The following is a 15,437-nucleotide window of genomic DNA, read 5'->3' on the forward strand; positions in this document are numbered from 1 at the left end:
TGATCAATGGTCTTCCTTCTGTAAGACCCCAATTTTGACCCTAAGATCCCTCATGGCATCACATCATTGCATTTGCATCTTGCCTCAAGGATCATAGCATCTTGGATCCTAACCTTTGGGTGGGAACACTTGTGAGTTGGTTTGAGATCACCAAGCATGCTTGAATTGTATATTATTGCTTTTCTTACTTTTTTTACTAACCAAAAACACAAAAATATGTCACTAACTTTGTTTTTTTTATAGCTTGAGCAATCATAAGATCTGAGGCTCCTAGGAGACCCTATTCTCATTGATATGGCTAGGTGAAGGTGAAAGCAAGCATGAAAATAGTTCCCAAAGCTCTAAATCATCATATATGCCTCCCAAGTATCTCATTTTGTCAATTTTATCAAAGCAAACCAAAGGGCTTGAGGATTGTTTCCCAAGGAAACCCTAATTCAACTATTCATCAACTGTGCCTTGCTCATGAAGCAACCTCAACCCATGATCAAATACAATAAAGGGAAGTTATTCCATTAATCATTTCATGCATATTTGAGCTTATTTGAGTATCCTCAATCATTAATTCATCAAGATTTGAGACATAGACTTGAGAAGTTGATCAGTCAATTCATTTGACTATTTTGAAGTACACTGCGACCTACATTTTTATATGTTTCTCAAATGGAGATGACCCCAAGATAAAACATGTTCTTAAGAACCATATGAACAACTTTCATGTTCTTAAAAAATTTATTTGAAGCTTTGAAGATCATCATCCATTTCAAAACATTATAGGTCATTTTGACTGAAACCCTAATTTTGGGTCAGCTTCCCAAGAACACAACTCATTCATTTTTCATGATTTTGAGGTTGTATCAAATGCATTGGATATTTTAAGATGTATACTTCATGTTTTATGTTGGAAAAATCCTAAAATAAATACATGTGATAATGCAAAACATTATAGGTCACTTTGGACCAAAGGCATTGAAATGTGAAAAAGTCCAACTTCAAGTGCCCATAACTTTCTCATCAAAAATCCAAATGATGCACAATTTGAGTCCAAATTTATTGTATTGAAAATATCTACAACTTTTATGTTGAATGTTTTATGATTTGGAGCTTGCATCATTGAAACAAAAGGGCTTGAAGTTGGCCCATTTTGGAAATTTTCACATACACATGTTTTGTACCTTGCACTTTATCATCAGTTTTCATCAATTTCCCAACTCCAAATGAAGTTTTGTTCAACATATCAATTGATCCTCATGTCAAGAGATTTCCAACCATTACCCATAAGGCCATGTTCTATTTTTGGAGGTGGCATTTTCGAAGAGGATAACATTTTAGTGCATTTTTGGAAACAAGTTGAAAACACATTACACAAGCTCATGACATCATTTCTGCATGTCCATTTCACCTAAATGTGATACCAGCATTCATTTGCAATGAGAATTGGGCCCTCCATGCGCCTGTACAGGCCCATGCATGAAGGCCCTCTTCATTCATGCACACACTTTGCTCATGCATTGCCTTGCCAATTGCTATAAATATGAGTGCTATGCTTCACAATGGAGCAACATGAAGGCGCCTGTTATGCTGCACAGCTCCCTCCATAGCCTCACTTAAAGGAATTCTCACTTTCTTTTCAAATTTTCAGATCTGAATTTCAACTTCATTGGTTGATTTTCAGACTCATAATTCCTTGACCTTGCTTCATCTTCATCCCTAGATCACACTACAAGCAATAGCTAAGAGAATTCGTGCCTTCTAGATCCACATTTCAGAGGTGGATATCCAAACTTTTCTTCTTCGAAACACCTTGATTATTGTTATTTTCTTGCATTTATTGGGTTGGCTGAAGTCCTCTCATCAGAGGCAATTGATTTATGCTTTGAATTTTAAAAAACCATTAAGTTCAAGATGAACAACATAATTTTCAACCTCTGACTTCTCTTTCTATGGAGGTCTAGGGCGAAAATAGATGGCACAGAGGTGATGTACATCACCCCAGCTTTCCATTGCTGTGTAGATCGTGGCATTTGGTTGAGGTTGCCATGTCTGCAACTCTCACCGGGGCTGATGAGTTCGCCGGAGAAGATGGTGGTGTACACCACCGTCCCAGCCCCAAATCCAACCACAACCCTTAGATCTCGTTTCCAAATCTAATATGGACCATCTCTTGTTATGACTTTTTTAATGGCTACCTGCTTTGCATTGACTAGCGTGTTTGGTGGATGCGCGCCTGGGAACTGTTTGATGCGCCGGCTCAATTAATGAGCTTATATCCAACGCCTCATGTTTTTCCTATTTTTTATTTCTGTTTTTTATTTTCATTTTATTTCTTTTATTCCATTTCATTTCAAAAAATCACATCTCACTCATTTTTATTCCAAAAAATGTGAGACCAATTGCATTATTTCTCTTTTAATTTCTAGTTTCTAAAAATGATTTTTAATATTTTTTATTTTATCATTTGATATTTTTTATGAATTTTCTCTTTTCTGGTTATTTTTAATTCATTTTAAATAGTTTTTGATATCCAAAAAATACAAAAATATTTTCTCAACCTCTTTGAATGATGATGGATCTATGAAAAATATTCTCATTAATTTGAGACTTATTTGAGATTTTAATTCAATTAGGTTATTTTTTATGCATTTTTAATTGATTAAAAATAGTTTCTGGTTTCTAAAAATGCTGAAATTTTTTGTCAAACTTTGTTTGACCTTGGTGAACTTAGGATGATCCATTTGGACTTTTCAAAGTTGATTTGAAATGGATTTGAAGTTTGACCTTTAATTGTTTATTTTAATTCAAGTATTATTTTAATTTTGAAAAATACCAAAAATATTTTATTTGTTTCTTGACTTCTAAGCTTCATTTTGCTTCTGTTTACTAATGTTTGACCTTGATTTTATCTATCTTTGGTCAATGTATGTTGATTACTTCATTTGAATTTCCATTTATGTTCATTCTTATTCATCTCCTTATTCATCTCTTTTTCTTTTTTGATAAATGAGTTAAAGATTGGTGGTTAGCCTTGATGTATGTGAGGTTTAACCTTCCTTGATTCAAATCTAATTCATCTTGATCATAGATCAAGTGAATGGCTTTGCATTAAGGATAGGTTGCTTCCTAATCAAGCAAAGAACCTAAATTAATACAAGATCATTTCTCATCTTATTTTGGCATGGCAAGTTGTAGGAGCTTGATTCACTAATCAAGATTTCTAACTTGTGTTTGTTGCCTATATTTTATTGACCGACCTCATATAGGTGTGACTACTACATTAGTCCACTTACGATTGCTTAACATAGCGCTAAATTAGCCTTATGGCACACTAACACTAACAATTGACCATTAACTTTTAATTCAAGTCATTTAATTCTTGCACTTTATATTTATGCAATTTAATATTCTTGTACATATTATTCATTTGCTTTTGCCCTTTGCTCATTTGAGCACATGTTTATGTTAATGCGATTTGCCTTTTGCTCACTTGAGCACATAATTGTGTATATACTATTGTGCTTGTGTTTTTGTTTTGATTGTTGTGGACCAAATGCAAATGGACAAAAAGGACTTAGATTCTAGGACATTCCCTATGCAAATGGAGTAAAAAGGCCTTAATATTAAATATGAATTTGAAGGACCAAATCTCTAAACTCATTCTTGTCCATTCCTTGTTGACATTATAGAACTTTTTGATGTGTTTGTTCTTGTGCTAGAGATTCCTATTTGAGCCAAAGTTGAAGAACCATTGTCATGAGCATCCAAAGTGAGAGATACAAGAGCCATTGGAAGATCCCTAAGAGATTATTTGATTGATTGATTGCTTGGGTATTGGCTTATTTGCTTGCTTATTCCAAAGGATGGAAGCTACTTGGATCATCCATATGATCTCAAGAAGGGAACTCCATTTGTGGTCTTATTTCTTCTCCTTCATCTCTTGTATGTTTAGGACTCAGCCATTCTTCTTCTTACCTCCACTCTAACCCAAGCCAAAACTTTTGTGTAAACATTAACATTTGTTTTTAAACATTAGAAACCTAAGCATTATGCTTTTGATTTTAAAATTTTCTTTTCATAACACTTATTTTGAATTGAATCCTTAAGTCAACTTTGACCATATTTTGTAAATACTTTTTATTGGTAAATATAACTTATTCAAATGTTTTTGTGGTTTCAATGACCACTTTCTTATCAAAACTTTTCATAACCTTTAGCTATTAGGTTTGAGTTATCCTTAGGATAGATATAATACTCACCTATATCCTTAGTGATGGACAATGAGTCTTCCATGCTTATTATAGGGTTAACCCCTCACTAGCATCTTGAAGCTATCCTCACATGGTGGATTTGTGGTTTTAGGTTGAGTTTTCTCCCTTAGATAACAAAAGACCTTAAGGCTTTTAGACCAATCAATTCACCAACTTCTTTTGATATTTTTACCCCGAACTACGAGGTTTTGGTCCTAATCTTTTTTAAGATGGTACGTAGGCAGTGGGTTTATCCATTCAAACACAAAATTATAAATAATTTGTACATTCTTCTCTCATCTCCCCAATCATGTTTGCACAAATAATTTTCACAAATACCAACCTACCTTACAACAATTGTGAAAAGGGCTCCCTAGTGTAGCACCTCAAATTTGCACCTATCATTGTACATACATTCTCATATTAGGTCATAGCATAACATGGTCCACTGCATAGCATTGCATTGTCCCATTTGCCTCAAGTGCAAGCCAGTCAGAGAATTAGGTCAAACTGATCAGGAGATCAGTCAACCAAGCAAGCAAGTGTGTTTTTCAAGGAGCCAAGGCCCTAGGGTTGGTCCAACATGTTCACATGACTTGGGGATCCATTTGAAGTGTTTAGGTCAAAGATTGGAGGCTCAGAGGTCATCATTCAATGCACAATCAGTCAGAAACCCTAAAAAGTCAAACTTGGTCAACTGTGACTGATTTTTTGGTTTTGATGGATGGATTTGGTTTGAGAGAGAGTTTATTCATGTCCAAATAGGTTTCATATAACATGGCAAACAACGTCGTTGAAGAATTTGAAGCCAAATCAGAAATTTCCAAAAATAGAAACTGGACCTGTAATTTTAACTGCCAAAAATGGAAACTTCTTGAGCCTAAACTTACATCATGATACAAGCTTCAAATGAATTTTTGCCCAACATGAAAGTTGAAGATCTTGTTCTCCCATTTCCAAAAAGTCCAAGAACTCTCAATTCCCATGTATGGTTGGCAAGATATGATCAATTCATTTTCACAAATTCTTGAACTTCAAAAGGCCATATCTCTCAAACCATTTGGCCAATTTTGGTGAGGTTTTTTCCAACAAGTCATATTTAACCTCCTCTTTCCAAAAATGTAACTTTCATGTACCAAAACTCTATGGATCAAAATGGCCTTTTTTGAACTTACATGATTATTTTCAAGTGTGGTACAAAATTGAATTGTTGAATTAAGCATTTTCAATCAGAATGGCCAATTGGAATTGATTTGAAATGTCATTTGTGACTTGTGGAAGGCCCAAAATTCGTGCTCCTACCACCACACCTCACCATGTGCACCAAAATGGTCATTTAGCAATTTGATTCATTAAACAAAATTGTGATTAGTTCTCATTAAACCAACCTTAAACAGAAGTACATAAGTTGATTTTTCTGCCAACAGAACCCTAGCAGCCTCAATACAAGGACAGAAAAAACTCTCTCTCTCAAAAATTGCATTTCTTCATTTTTGAACCTTTGCTGAAATTTGCAAGAGAACTTGAGCTATCTTTGGTTGCCTCATCATTTGCCTTCACTAAGGAAGCATTTTCGAGCACCATCTCTTAACTACAAGCAAAGGAATTGCAGCTGTTTTATTGGAGCATTGCCATGGCAGATCTTGTTTGCGGATAGTAGCAGGAGTGTTGAGCCAAAATCCCTTAACCATTCACCATCTAGAGCATCGTGGTTCACCTATTTCAACCATTTGCAACCAAACAATTCCAAATCAACTCAGTTCTTCAAATCTGGTAAGGAACTCGACTCTCTCCATTTCCAAAATTATGAGATGCTTATTGTAGACTTTGTTATGCTGAGAACAATGAAGTTTGAATCGTGTGAAATAGCCGTGTATTGAGTGAGAAATCCGATTCTTAAGTTTCATGTTCAAATATGTTCTTGTTCATTTCATGTTGGTTAGCTCGATTCAATAGAAATTAAGGTTGGATTGTGTTTGTGCATGTTAAAACGAGTTGAATGGTATGCTCAATCCCATTTTCTGGGAAATTTGTTCATCAATGGTGATGAACACGCACTGTAGCTTATGAACCCTAAGCCATTGCCCAGATTTTCATGTTGGATCGTGTTTTCGTTTTTACTGCATGGGAACACTGTTACATTGGCCATGAGCCAATCAGGGCGCGGCGTTGCTTTAAGTGAAACGCAGAGTTTCACTTAAAGTTCAAGCTATTTACCGTTTTGCCATTGCATGTTTAATTAAATAGTTTAATCTTTTTGTTTTGCAATATTCATTTCACTTTGTACACCAATCTTACAAAAATCATAAGTCAACCAATTTTGATCCAAAATTCATGGGACTTTTTGCAAAATGTCCATCTTGATCTCTAGTTTATTATCATATTTTTTTCCTGATTTTTTGCATAAGTGGATTTTATTTGGTATTAGGGTTTTGCTCATGTGACAATATTTTGTACATCTTGCCAAATCCTTTGTGAAATTGTGATGCATTATCCAATGGCCCTGAAATTTTTTGTGCTCAAACTAGACACATTCATGTTCATTTTGATGTAAAGTTTGTGAATTTCTCTTATCTGGATTGGGAGTTGTGAATTTTTGAAGTAGGGTGTGACAATTTGTGTCACACCATGGATGTGTAACTTGTTGATTTTTGATACCATGCCTATTGACCTCCAAATGGATTGATTTTTTGCATGAACCTACTATTGTATGTCTAGTTTGCACATGATTTTTCTTGGAATTATTTGTGCCATTTTCCATTTGTTTGAGATTTTCTCCCCTATTTGACCAAAATGTTGACCTTATGTGATGCATGTTGCCATTTCATTTGTGAAATCCTCATACTTTATTAGATGGACATGAAATTTCACATGAGATAACTAGACATCCTAAACTTTGCCATGGTTTTAGTCCCATTCATTTATCATACAACATCTCTGACTTATGATTTTTCTAAGTTGATGTATGTTTGGTTGACTTCTTTGAGCATGTTCAAAATTGCTTTGACTTTCTGATTTTCATTAACTGCCTTCCACTTGTCCAAATGAGATGAAATTTGACATGCTTACCATGCTATGTGTTAGGATTGATCATGATTTATTTGGTGATTTTTGGAAATGTTTGAGTTGACTTTTGATGCAAGTCTTTCTGTTGACTTCTATGAGCTCTCATTTGCCATGCTTTGACTTCTTTTGCTTATGAAATGATGATGATGCATGATATGAACATGAAACCAATTGGGTTTGCTTCCTAAATGTTTGAATTTGATTTTGATTGGACATTGCTTGCTGTTTTGGCTTTCTCATTCATTTTTGACCCTAGGCTTGCCCTAGTGGTCCTGTTACTTACCTTTGAGTTCATTTTTTCAGGTTGACCAACAAATGACCAATGAGACCAATTCTTTTTGATTGAACTTGCTTGAATATCATTGTTTAACTTGTTTGTTTTGTAGGTTGCTTGGCTCACATGCCTTGAGCTTTGTGCCTTGCACATCCATTTGCTTCTGATTAACTGTTAATGTCTGTTTCCTTTTGCTTTGTTTTGAAGTTGCATACTAATGTCTGCTTGACTATTTCATGTGCTTTTAGTTGCTCAGTTCCTTGTGAACTTTTGCTTTGCTTTGCTTGTATAAGCAATTTGCATTGAGGTATACTTCTAATCTTCATGTAGTCTGGGAGACCTGGCCTGTTACTTGGCCAGGCAACTGTCTGAAGTCCTCCTTAAGAGGCAATGTTTGTGTATGTTTACAATTTGTCCCTGTACATAGTCAAAGACCTCCTAAGTGAAGAGGCAATTGGCAGAACCCAAGGGATATGCAACCTATCCCCTGCTATTCTGTGTGTCATCTGCTTTGCTCACACCACTGTGTTGATGCATTGCAGATACAAACCCAAGATCTTGTACAATTGTACAGTTGAGTCAGTATCAAATGTGTAGAAGGGTTCCCACTTTCTGAACCCACACATTCTTGTCTTAAGCTCTCCCAGGCCAGGGATAAGAGCTGTGAAGTCTCATCTTCACTCACCTTTCATCTGCTTCACCTTAGCCCCTCAATGGCAAGGTTAAGAGCAACATCTACCCAATTCCAGAGGTTTGTTTGTTGAGGTTGATATGACCCCTCGACTAAAACCTAGCCTTGATGTTTGAGCCCCCTTGTTGGTGTGTTTATTTTACGCTGTATGTGCTTGTGTGGTGTGATTGTATCCCCTGGGTTTGTTAGACTCCGCGTAGTCTTGTTTGCATGTCAATTAAGGTAGCACGGTTCCTTCGTATAGGACTTCCTTTCTTGCTTGAGCTTTCCTAAAACACAAACAAACATCATCCCCTCTTAAGGATACGTTAACTCCTTCTACTACAGATGAGTAAGTCTCCAAAGGTCGAGCATCAGGTAGATTGTGTAGTGACGTTGTCCACTTAAAAAACACAAACCAACAGTAATAGTTTAGCCGAACTACGGCAACTCTGATTCTCATGTCCAGATGAGATACGTAGGCACGAGATGCGATGTCTTGTCGAGTTTGACTAACAACTAACACTAATTCTTTTCTCTCGCCCTCATTGCGATTGAGACCTCCCCTTTCTCTTGCCCTAGTTGCAATCGAGACCCTTGCTTCCTGTGCAAGTTAGGTTAGGTGTGGCTTGCTTCCTGTGCAAGTCATGTTTAGGATAGGCTTGCTTCCTGTGCAAGTTAGCTAAAAACCTTAACTTAGGGACGACTTTGCATGACAACATCTAGGCTCGAGTCGTAGTCTCCCTAGTGTTGTGTCTCCCTCTGTTATCTGGTTAGGCTAGTCCTTTTTCCCTGCGTAGGGGAACTACGTCGCCCTGATCCTCATACCAGATGAGGTACGTAGGCAGGAGATGAGCTGATCTCTCCGGGCGCTTTTTTTTTCTTTTTTAACCCTTTGTGTCTTAACCACCCTTTGTGTGTGTGTTTTGGTTCAGATGCTGATGTAAGTCCAGTGATTGGCATTCGGGCTCCACGTTTGCCTGTGTGTGTCTTGTTTTGTTTGTGTGCGTGTCAGCCGAGCTACGAATGCTCTGATTCTCCTTCGTCCAAGGAGATACGTATGCATAGGATGCGACATCCTAGCGAGCATGTGTCGTTCCCCAGTCCGAACTACTTCGACTCTGATGTCTATGCCTGATAGACTAAGTAGGCCCAGGATGCGATATCCTGCCGAGTCATTTCCTTGTCTGTTTTCTTGTGTCTCTTTCAGCCAGTGTGTGTGTGTGTGAGCAGTGTTTTAGCAACCATTCTCCTTCCTATTGTGCGTGGATCCCGTCGAGTACGACGGATGCGTAGGGGTGCTAATACCTTCCCTTCGCATAACCGACTCCCGAACCCATTATCTTTGGTCGCGAGACCATGTCTTTCCCAGGTTTACTCTGAGCGTTTCCTTTCCCTCTTTTGGGATAAATAACGCACGGTGGCGGCTCTGTTGTTTCTTGTTTTCCCGCCGGTTTTTCGCGTAATGCGACAGCTGGCGACTCTGCTGGGGATGATAGAGAAGTTGACCTCTTGCTGGTCCATCTTCCCTAAGCGAGTCTCTCCTAGCGCTCTCTAGGTTAGGGCTTTGGTTGCTTTGTGCTGTTATTTATTGCATTCATTTGTATATATTTGCATTTACTGTTTGCATTTATTGTTTGCATTAATGTTTGCATTCATTCATATTCATTTGCTGGCTGGCTGTGTTTCTCTGTTTGGGTGGGAGTTACTCGAGGTAAAAGGCCCAATACCCAGGCTATGAGTGAAATCTAGGAAACCTAGGAATAGAGTGATTCATGGGAAGCGGGTAGTGTACGCCACTTAGCGGAACATTGATATCACGAACAGTTCAGACCCTGGTGGGATATTATCGGTGCATACATCGGGTGTGCACAGGATGATATTCTGCGAAAGGTTATTTATGCTGCGTTTCTCTCGACCTTACCCTGGCCTAGATGACACCCGTGAGTGGGGGGATTGATCATTTTTACAGGTACAGTTGGTGACTCTCGGTACAGATGGTGACTGTGAATTATGGACATTTATTTCTGGACGCCGGAGGTTTGACCCTGGTATTGATCAGAGGGTTCCGTTTATTTCGGATCCATGGGCTGAATTTGAGGGTACTCGCTCAGATGGTGACTCAGTTCTCCAGACATGGGTTCAGATGCCAGTTGACCAGTTGACTTTGGGTTACAGATGATTGTGACTCCGTGTTCAAGCCGAAGCTTTGATCCTGTGTTCAGAGATGCACAGCCTGACCAGTCATGTTTGCATCATAGCATGTTTATTTTTCAAAAAAATAAGAATGCATGAAAAAACCGAAAAAAAGTTAACTCGCATACGCATATCCTTTTCAGGATCATTCATGATAAAATAGCATCCGCATCATACGCACATCATGCACATATGATCCTTGCATTACAGACATGTTTGGGGACGTGACTTCTCACTTTGGGTTTTGACTGAGACAGGATTGTTGATCATCGTCCGCACCGCAATCAGACTAAATCATCAAAGAAGTATGGATCAGGTTCAGACTGAGTTGGCCGAAATGAGGGCAAACATGGCCCAGTTCATGACAATGATGCAAGGAGTTGTTCAGGGGCAAGAGGAGCTGCGTGCCTTAGCCCAGAGACTGGAAGCCATGATTCCACCAGTCCACCGTGCTTCACCAGTGGGTGTACCCGTTCATGAGAATGCTGCTGTCACTATTCTCGTCGATGATTATGTCGTGAGTGATGAATTGAAGGGGATCAGAATCAGTGAACAGCCTCTTGCTGCAGAGACTGTTAATATCAGAGCAACCCGTGCTCCGGTTCGCCATCCTGGCTCTTCAAGTTCTTTCGGTTCTAAGAAGCCATCCTCTGGGGCACCCAAAAGGGGAGAAAGTGAAACAAATGCTGTGCACCGTCGGAGGAGTGCAAACAGAGGACAGAATCGTCAGGCTGCTACTGTGACTATTCCGGCAACTCAACCTCAACAACAGCAGAGAAGGCCCGCTCAGCAATATCAGCATCCACAACATCGTCCTCAGCAGCAGGCTTCCCAGCCTCACATTGATAATCAAGCTGGTACCAGTAACGAGAGGAAGAAGATCATTTTTGATCCAATCCCCATGTCCTACGCCGAATTGTATCCCTCTCTGTTAGAGCGGAACTTGATTACTCCCAGAGACCCGCCGCCCATACCCGTCAACCCTCGGTGGTGGTATAGGCCTGAACAGCATTGTGTGTATCATTCGGGTGCTCCTGGTCATGATGTGGATAGTTGCTTTCAGTTGAAGATAAAGGTTCAAGACCTCGTGAGGTCAGGTATTATGAACTTTGAAGATTTGGGTCCCAATGCTAATCAAGTTTGAAGATAACAAGTCCTGGGCTGGCGCCGACTTTTCTTCAGAAGGGTTGTTCAGAAAGCAGAAGCTGCTGATGCAAAGGATACTGACAGTTGTCATCCCCGGCGGGATCTATCACAATTGGGTCACTGTGGGCTTTCCTACAGTTGTTCATAAGTCAGAGTAATAATCACTTTGTTTAAAAACCCTTCTCCCATGCCAAAAGGAGAAGTGATGACATTGTTGGCAACATTTTGTGCAATGATATTTCCATTCAAATAATTCATGTTAAACATTTGTTCTTCCATTTTTTTTCCCTTTTCGCTTTTTGCATGAAATTGGTGATCACAAAAAACCTTAAAAAACAAGAATAAAAGCAATTTTTTCATCTGCATAACGATTGTCTTGTTTGATTTTCAAAGTGTTTTTTATACTCAAAATCTTTATGCAGGTTGTTTCTCAAACCCATTGAACATAATGATCGGACGTCATCTCCCAATTTTGAATTCCCTGTATTCGAAGCGGAAGAAGATGATGTTGAAGGGATTCCTGACGAGATTTCCCGACTACTTGAGCAAGAAAAAAAGATCACTCAGCTGCATCTCGAGAATCAGCAGAACAGCCAACTTGGGCATCAAAAAAAAAGTGTAAAATAAAAAAAGAAAAGAAGAAAAAGAGGGTGCAAAATCAAAAGAAATCAAAAGAAATCAAAAGAAAGAAAAAGAAAGAAAAAAACAAAAGAGAAATAGCACCCTCAAAGTCCCTAGTTGGCTGATGCTGAATTCGATCGAAAAGAAGAGATCAACTGCCATGTGTCATGGTCAGTTATATCAGCAGAGAGTGACGAAAGCACGCGATAAGAGGGTCAAGCCTCGTGTGTTCCGAGGGACCTTGTGCTCAAGAAAGTCTTGTCTTTCGTGCCCGAGTCCAGGGGCAAGTGGACTCCAAGCTATGAACGTCCATTTGTTGTCAAGAGAGCCTTTTCAGGCAATGTTTTGACACTTACAACAATGGGTGGAGAAGTTCACTCGTCCTGTGAATTCTGATGCAGTCAAGAAATACTTCGCCTAAAAGAAAAAAAAAGCAAAACAGCTCGCTAAGTCGAACACCCCAAAGGGCGACTTAGGCAAAAAGGAGCGTCTCGGTGGATTGAAAACCTGAAAGGGCGATCCAGGCAAAAGTTAGAGACATTGAAAAAAGAATTTGCATCCCGCTAGATTGAGCACCTCACACTGGGGCAATCTAGGCAAAATTAGGGATTTGGCAAGTAACTGCATCTTGACAAGACTGTGCTCTATATCTGTCATCCGTCAGGGGTTCTCGAGTCATCGTCAACTGAAGCTCCGAATACATCGAAAATTCGGAATGGTAGAGGAAAGGTCATTATGTTCAATGTAGCCCTCTCCAATATATATCACCGATTTCAAACTTGTACAGATCTATGGAGTCTCGCCCTTTGCAGACTACCATTCCATCACATTAATTTGAGCTTTTATCCAAATTGTTTGCACTCTTATTTGTTTCAACTCAACAAATGTTTTGCATGTTTTCATTGATAAGGTATCATTGTTTTCAAAATAAAAAAAAATTTCAAAATTGTTCTTAAACAAAGTGAACGTTCACAATGATGGAAGGATACTTAGGAGATCCGCAGTGCTCTCCCGAGGGTGGTATGATTACCAACAGGTAAGACATTTGTTCGTATCTCGAGCATAACCGTATCTTTCTCCTGTCGAACTTCTTTTGGTTTCTCCTCAGTAAGGTTGCTCAGTGCAGTGTTGGTTGAAGTTGTTTATCTTCATGTTCCCGGCAGTACAACATTCTTCCTCCAAGTCCCTGTTAGCCCTATTGTGGGGCATCTCCAGTATAGGGTTGTTTGAGCCCTACCGTGGGGCATTCCCAGCAAGGTTGCTGTTGAAATACTTTTGTGGGGCAGTTCCCCAAGCAGAGTGTTTACTGAAGACTTTAACTTTCCTCTCTCCAGCAGAGTAGTCTTCCTCTCTCCCCCAGCATGGGTGCTTTTCTTGGAAGATTCAGTATTCGGTGAATTGACATCCCAGTACTCCATCATGTCCTCAGATGGATCCCCAGCGGAGTTGTTGGCATGATGAGCTTTATCAATGCCTATGTATCCTCATCAGAGATCTGGTTGCTTCTTGGTATCCCTGATTTCCAGCACAAGTTGTTGTGGCGCATCCGCCTGTATGTTGAACTCTTTTCTCCGGTTGTGACCGACGATCCCTCCGGAAACCTCTGGTGGTCTTTCTCCCCTGCAGGATGATGATTGTTCCCTATTGTCCCAGCCTCCAGTGGATTTTCTTGGCTCTATGGTGACTTTGGTTTTCTCTCCGGACGGTTGATTCCCGGACCTGCGTGTTGAGCATGTCTGTTTGTCAGCATTCATCATACATTTTTAGATACTGCATACATGCATAATCATAGCATTCAGATACTCATGTTGCAGCTGTTGCCATGTATCTGTTGATGGTTGTTTCCTGCTATTTGTTGATACAGATCTCTCCAGTAGATTTTCCTCAAGCAGATGTGGGTGTGTCTGATCTCTCCATGTAGAGCCAACCCCTTAAGCAGAAAATGTCTATCCTTTCCTGCCATTTCCCCACTGAGATACATCCTCGTGGATGACGGTTGTTTCCGTTCCCTCCCAACACACATTGGGATGGGTTTTCCATATTGAGTTCTTTCCTCATTAGGATGAGTCTTGTTTCAGTCTGCCTTTTTGGATCGATCCTAAATTGGCTTCCTGTTGGCTGTCTCCTGTACTTCCCTGGGGCATAAATGAATAGTCGCTCACTAACCGGCACTCATTCATCTTATCCTCAGCGGAATTTGGTGGCCTCTACCTACGAACCGGTAGCTGTAAGTCCTTTCTTTACGGTCTTCTACCCACTACTCGGTAGTTGTAAATCCTTTTTTCTCACTCTGTCTCTCAGCAGATCGTTTGGTGGCCTCTACCTACGAACCGGTAGCTGTAAGTCCTTTCTTTACGGTCTTCTACCCACTACTCGGTAGTTGTAAATCCTTTTTTCTCACTCTGTCTCTCAGCAGATCGTTTGGTGGCCTCTACCTACGAACCGGTAGCTGTAAGTCCTTTCTTTACGGTCTTCTACCCACTACTCGGTAGTTGTAAATCCTTTTTTCTCACTCTGTCTCTCAGCAGATCGTTTGGTGGCCTCTACCTACGAACCGGTAGTTATAAGTCCTATCTTTGTGGTTTTCTACCTACTAACCGGTAGTTGTAAAATCCCACGTTCTCCCCTTGATAGAGTTAACCCTTTGTGCTCATCCTATTGATGACTGGTTACTTCTCTGGGGCCTCTACCTACAAACCGGTAGTTGTAAGTCCTATCTTTGTGGTTTTCTACCTACTAGCTGGTAGATGTAAAATCCCACTTTCATCCCCTTGGTGGAGTTAACCCTGTGTGCTCATCATATCGATGACTGGTTACTTTTCTGTGGTTTTCTGCCTACTAACCGGTAGATGTAATCCCCTCTTTGCAGTTATCAGTATCCGGTTTATGATATTGATATTCTTTCCCCTTTGGATACTTGCTTTGATCAAGCAGTATTGTCCCCATTGGGTGTGCCCTTTCTTTTTGGATACTTGCTCCGAGTTAGCAATCTTATCCTCTTTTGATTGGTCATCTTTGCATACCTAGTCCTGGTACCGATGCCTTTCTTGTCGGTCGATTATCCATCTAACAACCTACAACCCGGTTATGGATAATCTTCCATGCGAGTGTATTATCTACGTTTTGACGGCTATAGATAATATGTCTCATGCACTTTTTGGTCAATCTTTCGATTGTTATCTCCAGCAGAGTAAGATTCATATTTCTTGTGGAATCGAAT

Source organism: Lathyrus oleraceus, chromosome 1, assembly GCF_024323335.1.
Source record: "Lathyrus oleraceus cultivar Zhongwan6 chromosome 1, CAAS_Psat_ZW6_1.0, whole genome shotgun sequence".
NCBI lineage: Eukaryota > Viridiplantae > Streptophyta > Magnoliopsida > Fabales > Fabaceae > Lathyrus > Lathyrus oleraceus.